This window comes from Haliotis rufescens, unplaced genomic scaffold (genome assembly GCF_023055435.1).
Source record: "Haliotis rufescens isolate VD_foot unplaced genomic scaffold, xgHalRufe1.0.p SCAF_61, whole genome shotgun sequence".
Taxonomy (NCBI): Eukaryota; Metazoa; Mollusca; class Gastropoda; order Lepetellida; family Haliotidae; genus Haliotis; species Haliotis rufescens.
Genome location: NW_025964346.1, coordinates 1,043,310 through 1,055,954, shown reverse-complemented (window position 1 = coordinate 1,055,954; position 12,645 = coordinate 1,043,310). Strand labels below are relative to the sequence as shown.

The 12,645-nt window shown below is 42.6% G+C and overlaps 1 protein-coding gene across 1 annotated transcript in view; it reads left to right on the top strand.

The window, feature by feature from the left end:
* Positions 1-363: 363 nt before the first annotated feature.
* The window catches only part of LOC125375894 (monocarboxylate transporter 14-like), a 44,553-nt gene continuing 32,271 nt past the window's right edge, over positions 364-12,645 (top strand). Inside the window, exon 1 of the mRNA XM_048386875.1 lies at positions 364-394. The gene's annotated coding sequence lies outside the window, so the exon portion shown is untranslated. The remainder of the gene's footprint in view (positions 395-12,645) is intronic.

Genomic DNA, 12,645 nt, shown 5'->3' with positions numbered 1-12,645 from the left:
ACTGAGCTCGTGACCCAGATCATGAAGGTAGATTGACGCACCACGGGCATGCGAAGTAATAATACGCCTTCACTCGCTGTTAAACGCGACATGCGATGTCTACCATTGAAAGGACAGTTTGCTCTTTTGTACAAAACCCTGTCTCTGTCTGTACCACGAGTTCGTCGTTCGTGACAGTTCGGTCATGGCTGAACTCTGGCTTGTGTTTATAATGGAGTAAAAACCTTGTGCCTATTCATTGACTGTCGACATCCTACAATGGTGGGTGAATGGCTGTATGCACCGCACCACCCCACCCCCACGCCCACCCTCAGCCCCGCCCCTATTGAGAATTGAGAATTCCAATCAACAAACAAAGCTTCGCTTCCTCCGTTGTAGCCAGGCTGGCCAAAGGGTGAGTGTTACTTGTTATCAGATATCCACATTGATAATGTATACTTGACATGCAAGAGATGGATACAAATAATTAGCGGTTTGTGTTGGTGTTACGTGTGTTGAACACATCCCAAACAGACATAGGTATTGTGTTTATATTGTTTCCTGTTTGGTACGTAACAACAAACACCCCTCCCGTCTTGAGGGAGTGAGTATGGATTTACGCCGCTATTGGCAATATTCTAACATTATCACGGCGGGGGACACCAGAAATGAGATTCACACTTTGAACCCTTGTGGTGAATCGAACATTCCCCCGCTCCGTCCTAATCTGGTCTATATGTACATGGATAAAAAGCTTAAGTATGGATATAAATGGACCCTCTCTTGTTTTTTTTGCGCCCGTCACATGAGGATATTTAACTGGATCGAGTTTTGACCCTTGCTCGGTCCATACCCGTACAACCTGGTGAGACTGTTTCTATCTCATCAGGGCGGTGGTAGCCTAGTGGTTAAAGCGTTCGCCTGAAGGCCTAGCTTCGATTCCCCACGTGGGTCGCGTGTGAAACCCATATCCGCCGTGATATTGCTGGAGGCGGAGTAAAACACAATTCACTCCTGTCTCATCAAATGGTCCAGGGTACAACTGAAGTACTATTCAATGCGTTGTTGCTGTTCTCCACTCACTCACTCACTCACTCACTCACTCGCTCGCTCACTCACTCAGCAACGTAAACACGTCTCCCGCCCACGTCTCGCCATCTGAACACAACAGACGAAAGTGACGTATGTCCGTATGCAGAATGACCAGTAGACGGGATGTTGGTTTCTTTGTTGTTTAACGCCGCACTCAGCAATATTCCAGCTATATGACGGCGATCTGAAAATAATCGAGTCTGGACCAGACAATCCAGTGATTGACATCATGAGCATCGATCCACGCAGTTGGGATACAATAATGCATCAAGCAAGTCATCGAGTCTGACCACCCGATCCCGTTAGTCGCCTCTTACGGAAAGCATGGGTTGCTGAAGACCTATTTAACCCAGATATTCACGGGTCGTAGACGGAATGAGTGGACCACGTTGAAAGTGTTAATATATGATATTCTATATTACATATCAAACTTGTTGTTTCCACTTAAGGATACTCATGAGTCATGAAGTAGGTCGAGTGGAAATTAATGTGTCATGTCAAGCGTGATCCTCACAAATGGATATTTGTCTATTCGAATTGATAGTTGTTGCAATCTGTCACAATGTGGCGTGACGTGAGCACGTGGTGCCCGATCTTTCCGTGCTGATTCAAGTATTATAGCGTCACAGCACAACACACACTGAAAGAGGTTAATGTGAGGTGAATGTGAGGTGAAATGGGGTTTAACGTCGCGTCCAAGATTATTGGACTTATATAGCGACGTGCATGCAAGTGTGTGTGGCTGCTTGTACTAGTCCGGACTGCCGCCGATGTATAGTGCTAGCCAACTGAGATACCATGCCGCAGTTAAACATGGATACCCCACTGGCTCTGAACCGACCAGTCCCTGTTTTAGCCGCTTTATGCCGAGCGCCAGACAGGGTATCATCTTTTAACGTCTATGGTATGACGCGGCCGGGGATCGAGCCCCGGAACTTGCGCTCTCCAGGCGGACGCTCTTCCACAAGACAACCAGGAACAATTACATCCCCAAAATACATTCTACTCTTACACTTCAGCAACTCATGCTGGCCACTATGCTTGTCGTAAGAGGCGGCTAACGGGATCGGGTGGTCAGGCTCGCTGACTTGGTTGTTGCATGTCATCGATCCCAATTGTGTGGATCGATGATCATGATGTCAATCACTGGATTGTCTGGTCCAGACTCGATTATTTACATACCGCCGTCATGGTAAACGTCTGAGACCTGCATCACTTCGAGCTTTCTTCCCACATTAAGCTGACACGCCGCGATATAACTGGAATACTGTTAAAAGCGGCGTTAAACCCAACTCACTCACTCACTCACTGTTAAAAGCGGCGTTAAAAAACAACTCACTCTCTCACTCCCGATGTTGGAGCTCGGACCGATGTGATTACCGTATAAAGTCTGGTAAACAGTCTTTTAAACAGTCAACAGTGAATTAGTTAGATTGGCGGCCAAGACCTTACGGGCACAGGAATTGCAACGTTTGTGGTTGAAATTCGAGATTCGTGTGACTATAATTGTTTGTTTTTCAACACCTGTGCTCGTTGGTTTTCAAAACCAACTGCGAAATCACGACCTGTGTGTATCAGTCTTCCCTTTACATTAATCTAACACATAGTTATTACTGGTGAAATACTGCGTGCTTCGTGTCACCTTAGCGAGTCAGAACTGGGTCACTCGTTGGCAGAGGTATTGTTACCACCGTCGTCAAAGCGCTCGTAATTGTTCAACTTAGTATTCGTTGCGGTTTTCATGTATTCACACGACATGGAGTCTATCTGTTGTAACCAAACTACAAACGAAGTCGCTGCAGAGCACGTTGAGCAAACATTCGCTCAGGTCACCCCTCCTTTTGATGAACTGTTTACACCGCGATACAGCTGGTCGTTGTATGGCTGTCAGTATAAAACTGAGGCAGCTGGATGAAGATATGTATACATCACACGAGGTTTAAGCAGTGAAATGAAACATTTATAAGAATTGACATTCATTTTGTGTGAACATGGGAGCCGTGCCAATTTACACTTGTCAGAGGGGTACACAAAGTACGTGATCTAGACTACCAGTTGTCGGACTTTCATTTTTGTGTGGAAATTTCGGTGGCTTAGTGGGTTAGATCGCTGACGTTGTGTGCCGGCGATTAGGTGCCTCACTCTGGCAGTGTGGGTTCGTATCCCGAATAGGACTCAACCACCAAAAAAAGTACTAGAATTTGTACTTTACTACGAAAGTATTATCCCAAATGTAACATTTGTTACACTTTGTGTGAGTTCATTGGAGTATGAACCTTCATAGAGTGAGGGCCAATCTGTATGAACGGCTCACAAGCTCCGACATTCCTACAGTTTGTCCCTCACAAGGAAGGGCAGAAGGGCATTACTGGCGCCAATGGTCGATAATCCGTTAATCCGTTGATCCTGAGTCTGCATGGCCGGGCGTACATATACATCTGTATGTTGACAAAAGTGTCAAATGAAATTGCTATTGTTGTGTGTGACATACTAATTAATATGTTTTCCTTTTTCTCCTTCACTATCTAAAGTTTGACATTATTTTGGAGCTTTAAAATTAAATAATTAAATTCGTCAGGTTCAACAGGAGAATGACACAGTCGATAGTCCTTCTTAATACTATGGAATACTGTAAGGGACATTCTCGCGATCTCGCATTCTCGCGATCTCGACCTTTGGAAACGAGCTAAATATGCCCAAAACACGAGAATGCGAGATTGCGCGAACGCGAGATTTGACCAAAATATCGCGTTCTCGCATTCTCGTGTTTTTGATAAATAGCACTTTTTGTCAAAAGCCGACAACGCGAGAATGCGACATTTGAACATGATGAAAAATCTCGCAGTCTCGCAATCTCGACTTGTCAAATTAGGCCACAAAATCACGAAATCGCGAGAACGCGATAATGCGACATTTTATTTTCTCGCAATCTCGCGTCCTCGCTTTCTCGTTTTTTAGACGCTGTCCGTGCGCATGCGTAATATCATAAGGTCAAGGCGCATGCGCACGTTAGTAGTTCGGTGGTCAAGCTTCTTCCATGTTCTTCATTCTCCAAGTCAAATTTAGCAAACTTATGACTTGAGCTTGAAAATGCTATCATATAATTTACATACACAAAGTCCCACGTAGCGTAGAGTAGAGTTCTCTCCCTTTGGTACAGTTTCCAGTGTACTTGAAATTAAAACCCTAAACATGCTCAATATAATTTAACAAAAGAAATTGTGTACATGATTTTTCCAGTGAAAGTGAAAACATTAAAGTGTGAAGAAACTGGAAACAAAATATCACAGTCAGTGAGAGAGTAAATATTGCTCAAAGGCACATCAGGGGCGGTGGGGTAGCCTAGTGGTTAAAGCGTTCGCTCGTCACGCCGAAGACCCGGGTTCGATTCCCGACATGGGTACAATGTGTGAAGCCCATTTCTGGTGTCCCCAGCTGTGATATTGCTGGAATATTGCTAAAAGCGGCGTAAAACCATACTCACTCACTAAAGGCACATCAGCAGTATTGCAACGTATACGTAACCAAAAATCTGTAAACTACAACCAAATAACTTGCTGGCTGTCACGACTTATCTTTGTAGGTGGTGACCGTTGGTAGACATTGCCAGAGACCATATACCGATAATTAGTCTCGGATATTCCCTGCAATTATAGAGGCAGGGAGGCTAATTGTATGATAAATAGTCAGATGGCAGTGTAACAGAATACTACATATTATCCCGCACTGTTCCGTTTCGACGTACATTTTCAAGTCGGGAAAAAGTAGTTAAAAGGCGTAATGTAAAATTCAATTATTGAATATTTCCCTTGCATATAAGATACTGGGGTGATTTGCAATAACTTCAGCTAAAATCAGAAGAAAACGTTCAGACTTAGAAAAGGTAAAACAATAAGAAATACATAGACTTTGAAATAGATATTTGGAACTTCATACACTCTAGTCAAGATCCAAATGATGGTTATTGTATTGTATCAGCCACTCTTCTAAAAACAACACGTGTGACTGAACTGAAAACGAAACATAGCATAGCATAGTGAGAGCGCAGACCCCATCCATCGACCCCACCACCCTCACACGTAACACAAATAAGCAAGGCCTCGACCTGACACACACGACATGCAGATCCTGGGTAGAACAGGCCTTCATCAACCCATGCTTGCCGTGAAAGGCGGCTATGCTTGTCGTAAGAGGCGACTACAGGATCAGGCTCGCTGACTTGGTTGATACATGTCATCGATCCCAATTGTGTAGATCGATGAGCATGATGCCAATCACTGGATTGTCTGGTCCACACTCGATTATTTACAGACCGCCATCATATAGCTGGAATATTGCTGACTGCGGTGTTAAACAACAATCCAACCAACCAACCAAACCAACCAAACCAACATGCGCGCGATGGGATCAGAGTGAACCTCCCCAAATCTCTGTGTTATAAATCTAACCCGTTACCAACATTGAACACGGCCTTATTCCCGGGGCACTTTCACCGCATATATACAAGAAGCACTATGCGCCATCTCAGCACCTACTGGTAGTAGAGGTGGTATTGGTGCCCCGGAGTACCTTGCCTAAGGGCTCAGTCGCACATTCAGGTTTTTCACTGCCTTCCTTGATAGGACCGTTCCCGATTAAGATTTGTCAAAAGTCTGATCAAGATCCTGTGATTCACAAATAATCAGATATTGTTCAGAAGCGTCACTCAGAATCTGATCCGATTTGTATCTTCCGCGTGGTAAAAAACGAACGAGTCTGTCCCGACAGCGTCCCGATTCCCCCGAATGCGATCCAACAGTGACCGGACAGTGAAGCATTCGGCAAGAACTGGGCGCAATCTGGACTCAGTCGACAAGAAACGGCAATGAGGAATTCATGCCCGTTCTTCACGACAGCGTCCCGATCCACAGGACACCGTCCAGGCAACACAGGACATTGTTACGATTTTGATCCGATACAGCACAATCTGTCTCGACATAGTCACGATTGTAATCCGACTAGACAAAATCGTCTGAGTTTCCCGAATGTTAGGGGACGCATCATACTGTCGGGATCCGGAGTGCTTGGCCGACATCTCTGGACCTTTCCCGATCCGTAGGACTCTGTTACGAACGTATACGACTGCGTTCAGACAATGATAGGACATTCCAGATCATTGAGGATAGTAAACCGACTTTTTCACTTTTCGTGTCGCGCTGTCTGATTTCAAACGGGGGCTATAATCGGCACTGTGTGAACCTGGCCTAACCCAAGCTGGTCTGACACAGAGACCACCTCACTTCGTGTTGTTGTTTTATGTGTATGGGATGTCGCCTTCTGCCTCAGCAATTCCGGTTGATCTGTCCTTCTTTGGAACTCATGTGTGTGGATTTGGTACACATACTATCTATTGGGATTTTGGAATTGACTTGAATTTTGTGTGGCCGTCTGCCGAGATTATTGGCGTACCCTGATGGTATGCACTTTATTTCGTGTGTTTAGACACTAAACATGTTTAGACACCAACCAAATGTGTATTCCGTTTGGGATTTAAACACGATTGATGTGCGGTACTCCTAAACCTCGTGTCAGTAAACCATGTCTGAGCCCTTCCTAGTCCCGGGAACGCCACGGGGAGTTTTCCTCCTAAATATATGTCCCGGGCCGACACTAGGCTGACTAACAGTAAAGTACACTACACTGGTGATGAGGAATATTAATAGGGATTAACGTCTTATCAGTGAAGGCAATTACGTGTTTCAATGAAAACTAAACCTTTATAAAGTACTTTGATGACGAAGTTTCAGGACTACGTCTTGTCCTTCCAACTTCCATCATTCATGTTCTTCCAACTTCCAAATGCCAATCAAAGACTTAAGTTATTCTAGACATTACTCAACATGGTAATTTGCCGTTGGTAAACAGTTTATGAAGTATGCTCCAGAAATGCAGTATGATCCTTGAAATGCAATATGAAAGAATCCCTGAAATCTCCCTTAATAGCCAAAGGTGCCAGTCCAGTGCATGTCTAATGTGTATAAAGTTTAATGAAGAAATATTGAATGGTGTATAGGGTAAATACCTATAAAAGTGATGGGCGTACATTGTCCGTTTCTATAGCACCTACATAAATCAGTTTGGGCAGCGGATTATTAAACACTCTCCAGACTTGGAGAAATGTTTACTATTTCTGTAATCTTGGTTTCAGGGCCAAAACTGAGGCAATCTTGACTTGCCAAATCATTCTTGACTTGAGTTGGAGTCCTTTTCCTATTTATTCTCTTGGGTCTGGGAAGGGGCACGTGTGGCCCAGTCGTCTCAGGCGTCGCGATTCGCTGTGCAGAGTTGCGTCCCTTGGGCAAGCCAGAAACCTATGATTGTGGGTTCGAATCCCGGTTCGCCCCGATTATGTTTCTAGGTTTGTCAGCACCGTACCCGTGCTCGTGGGTTTCACCGAAGTGGTAAACGTCTGAGACCTGCAACACTACGGGCTTTCCTCCCACATTAAGCTGACACGCCGTGATATAACTGGAATACTGTTAAAAGCGGCGTTATACCAAACTCAGTCACTCACTCACTCTTGGGTCTGGGAGACACACAACGCTGTGAGTATCGCATGGAGAACTGACCAGTAGAGAGAATCCCCCTTGGGTCAGACTGGGCCAGTGTAGTCGGTATCCTCCCATTAGTTTTGCGTCCCATTTGCCACACACCCTAAAACAACATAGGTCATGGCGTAAGGCACTGACTGGTCTACCCCATGTTACCCAAGTATTAGAATGGAGTGATCCAAGAAAGGTAGAAAAGTAATATTGTACTTTATGCATATAAAACTGTAGAAAAGTAAACTTGTACTTTATTTATGTGTAGTATATACACACAATGACATTAGCATGTCATAATAAACATTCTTTATTTGCGCCGGTAGCAGCACTGATTAATTAATTGACTTGATTGTCTCTGAATAGTCTTTGTGTACTCCACAGGCATATTTTGATAAATGAATCCTCTTCGTGTCCATAAATGGAATGCGTTCAACATGTAAATACAATGGTATATTGACACGGTCCCAGCTGGCAAACAAGAGTTCTAAGAGCTTACTGTTTCGGCATAATTTCATCAATTCATCTGAGGCAACAACCTAATTTTGCAAACAACTGCGTCATTGCTAATTTTCAGTGTTCCATTAATATATTTCTACCGCTATTGTCAACGTTTACGCCAAAAGGAATTTGTTTAGTTAGAAAATCGAAATTGGTTGTTCTCTAGCATTGCTGTTTACATTTCTTTGGTTGTTTACGTTATGAGTATTGGTCGATAACAACATCTGGTGTCACATGACACCAAATAATATGTGTATGCCTGAAGTAAATAATTAGAATTAGTTACCCGAACAGACTAAATGTTTATATTTCCCTTTAAAATAGCACATGTTTCAACACAAAAAAATGTTAAACAAACACACGTTTGTGTTTACCGTTATACTTGCCCATGCAGCCGTCGTATACATGTAAAATATAAAAATGCTGTGTACAGTCATGTGTGGAATTGAATACAATATTGATATACGGAACGTGTTAAACCCTTAACATGCTCAATATAATTTAACAAAAGAAATTGTGTATATGAATGTCCAATAACAGTGAAAACATTAATGTGTCCGAGAGCTGGAAATTAAACTATCACCGTCAGTGAGTGAGTGAGTGAGTAATATTGCTAAAAGCCGCATCAGCAGTATTGCAGGTATTCGCGGCTACACTGTCAGTTACAGAAATAATCACAGGCCAGTGAGTTTCTCCATGAGACAATATTATACACGGCTAGCATATTCATGCAAGCAAAATTCTCACAGACAAATTTGAAATATAAAACTAATTATCATATATTCATCCGCTCCGACCTGACTACAAAACATCCCGCTTTACATTATTTTATAGCTAAAATTGATAAAATTATCATTAAACCGCCCGCATGTTATCATAAATGAGCGGGCCACTGTTAAAGAAATAAACGACGAGTGGGGGTACAATACAACACTGCAGGGAGAATAAACCATGAGGGGCGAGTGTTTTATTGTACAATAAACAACAACCACGAGTCGTATAATGATTATATGAGATATCAACATTATGTACAGCCTCTTTAAGGATGTTGATACAATGTACAAGGTTTAAAAATATTTACCCCTATTTAAGGTGGGTATTTCCCGCATATGCTCACACAATCCTCAGGTCGATTACACGTACCTTTTCTCCCAATACCGATTGTCATATTGTAACCGGGGATTGTGATGGAAAATACAATTTACGGGTGTGAGTGTTTATTGCCCGAGTAGATAATGACATCCTGTAATGTACAAAACAATAACATTATAAAAACATTTCATATAAACATACGTCGTTATTCTGTACATGAACATGAACTTAATAATCAATGATATACAAAATCATTATCTTAACCAAAAATAAACAAACAGTTCATCAAGGGCGATAACTCGATCCCGACATCACTTTTAAGATACAATATAAACTGGTCCATGTTGTAAAATACACTTAACATTATAAATACACTTACCACTTTCTTGAAACAACTGTATTTATTCAGTAACTTACCATATATTTGGCACGATACACTATTTACAATTCATATTTCGAGACACGACAAACATGTAAATTACCCATGTCCTGTGGGTGACACTGGGATGTTTATCGTCTCCAGGCAGGCGCCTTAGAGATGAAAGTGTGGCAACTTCTATGAAGAGCAACTTAATGGACACTCCCCTCTCACAATTGACGCCGTCAAACACATAGCGTGATAATGATGCAAGCGCATATGCCAATCATCAGAAATAAGGTCATGATCGATCCATGTTTAATCCTATAATACACCCCGCTTCGTTATTCATTGATCTTAGCAATTAAATGCGTAGTCATCTGTAGAGTAAGTGAGTGAGTTTGGTTTAACGCCGCTTTTAACAGTATTCCAGTTATATCATGGCGTGTCAGCTTAATGTGGGAGGAAAGCATAGAGTGATGCAGGTCTCAGACGTTTACCTCTTCGATGAAACCCACGAGCATGGGTATGGTGCTGACAAACCTAGAAACATAATCGGGGCGAACCGGGATTCGAACCCACAATCATAGGTTTCTGGCCTGCCCAAGGGGCGTAGCTATGCACAGCAAATCGCGGCGCCTTAGACGACTGGGCCACCCTAACGAGTGTTGATATATTTGATGTCAGACCGCCGTCATGTATCTTGAATATTGCTGAGTGCGGCGTTAACAACAAACAAACAAACAAATCTTTCTGAAAAATACCATTAGGCATCCATGTTGGTTATTTGACTCTTATTTGTCAGACAATATTTGTCAAATTCAGTCAGTTCACGGGCAAGAAACGGAGCGTGTTCTTGACTTTATTATGTTATTAAGTTATATGTGTACAAATCTACATATGTTTCTGTATAATCAAAAGACTTGGAAAATCTGCATTGTGACATTGTCACAAGTCACGTGATTTTGGAGCAGCCTTTTTGAAAAACTGTGCAATTAATTTGCAAAGCAGATATTTCTATGAATGTTGTGGTTCATCTCGACGTTTGGACGCCAAAAGACACGAGCGTGAGATTTTATTTATCATCCAACATCATTCTTCCAACTTTTTTAGTTTGTAGACAGTAATAAGCAGTGTCTAAGTGTAAAAAGTACTGCTAACAGCTTCAGTGACGGAGCCATTAGTGATGTCATGTGATTGTGACGTCATGGTAAGCAATGACAAAATAATGGTCCGCAAAGCATTGTGATGCAATTTCATTGCAGCCACATCTGCAATGTAGATATCGGTTGTTATTACCCACGTGGTGAAGATACAGGTGGTAAGATACTAAATCCGTACGTCACACGTCACACTCCGTCGCAGTGGTGACTCAGCATAACACCACTGCCACAGGCTAATTTGCATATCACGTGACCGGACTTTTCTCTTGTTTGTAAACAAACGCGCTTTTTCAGAAATCAGTATAGAACGGACTAATGCAAGTATTTGGGGGCTCTTTACATATTGTTTTTGCATAACTATATAGATATGCTACTACAACTGCGACAGTGAGTTGCATGACAATATATATTTATGCATCAAAGTGACCGTGTCGCTAGCTCTCCGTTGGGCTTCGATGACAGCACGTGGAGCCGTACAACCAATGTAAACATAGGATAACTACGCAAAAACAAGTAGATTTTTACGTATTTGCATACTTTCTCAATGAAAGTTAACCTTTCTTTGACATTTGTTTATGAAAATGTGTAGACTTGTCAAACATGAAGCGGATGAAAAGCATATGCAATATCTTGAATGGACTGTGAAAGATGTGACGAATCGTCACATGGCGCTGGCCTGTGGCAGAGGTACTATGCTAGCTGGCTGCCGGCCGCATGGAACTCTGGGTAGGAGAGTGGTCACACGTGTGTCGTACAAGGTTGACCTTGTTTTATTCGTTTTGATTGGATAACCGTGACCTCTGTCACACCGGGACTACTTTTTCATTCATAAACAATCGTGAGATGTCATTCGAAGCAATCTCATCACACTCCGTCGCAGTGGTGACTCAGCATAACACCACTGCCACAGGCTAATTTGCATATCACGTGACCGGACTTTTCTCTTGTTTGTAAACAAACGCGCTTTTTCAGAAATCGGTATAGAACGGACTAATGCAAGTATTGGGGGGCGCTTTACATATTGTTTTGCATAACTATATAGATATGCTACTACAACTGCGACAGTGAGTTGCATGACAATATATATTTATGCATCAAAGTGACCGTGTCGCTAGCTCTCCGTTGCGCTTCGATGACAGCACGTGGAGCCGTACAACCAATGTAAACATAGGATAACTACGCAAAAACAAGTAGATTTTTACGTATTTGCATACTTTCTCAATGAAAGTTAACCATTCTATGACATTTGCTTATGAAAATGTGTAGACTTGTCAAACATGAAACGGATGAAAAGCATATGCAATATCTTGAATGGACTGTGAAAGATGTGACGAATCGTCACATGGCGCTGGCCTGTGGCAGAGGTACTATGCTAGCTGGCTGCCGGCCGCATGGAACTCTGGGTAGGAGAGTGCAATCTCATGTGAGCGAGGGATATTAACAAACACTTTATTAAACCAAACAAGATAGTCACACGCATCAAATTGTGTTTGCATCCTATATAAGTTATGCATTGAGCTTCCACAGACATTATATAATCGAGCTATATCCATTTACAATGTACGACTACCGTTCAAGAGATCCAGGGTCCCAATGGGCGTGACGCACCCGACTACTTTCGCAACTTTCAATTTGATTCAACGTAAAAGGATAAGCGTGGTGAAATGAAGTCAGTTTAAACTGGACAGATATCTAGACTTACTTGGGATGATCCGGCTGTGCCATCAGTGTCCTCTTCGAAGGGTATTTTGTGGCACTGTTTCGGGAGTTGTTTGTTTACGACTGCACGACCAGATCACTCAAAGTGAACATTTCCGATACAAATCATTCGAAAGCTCCGTAGAAGTGTGCCTGATTTCTGATTATGTGGCCCAAAATA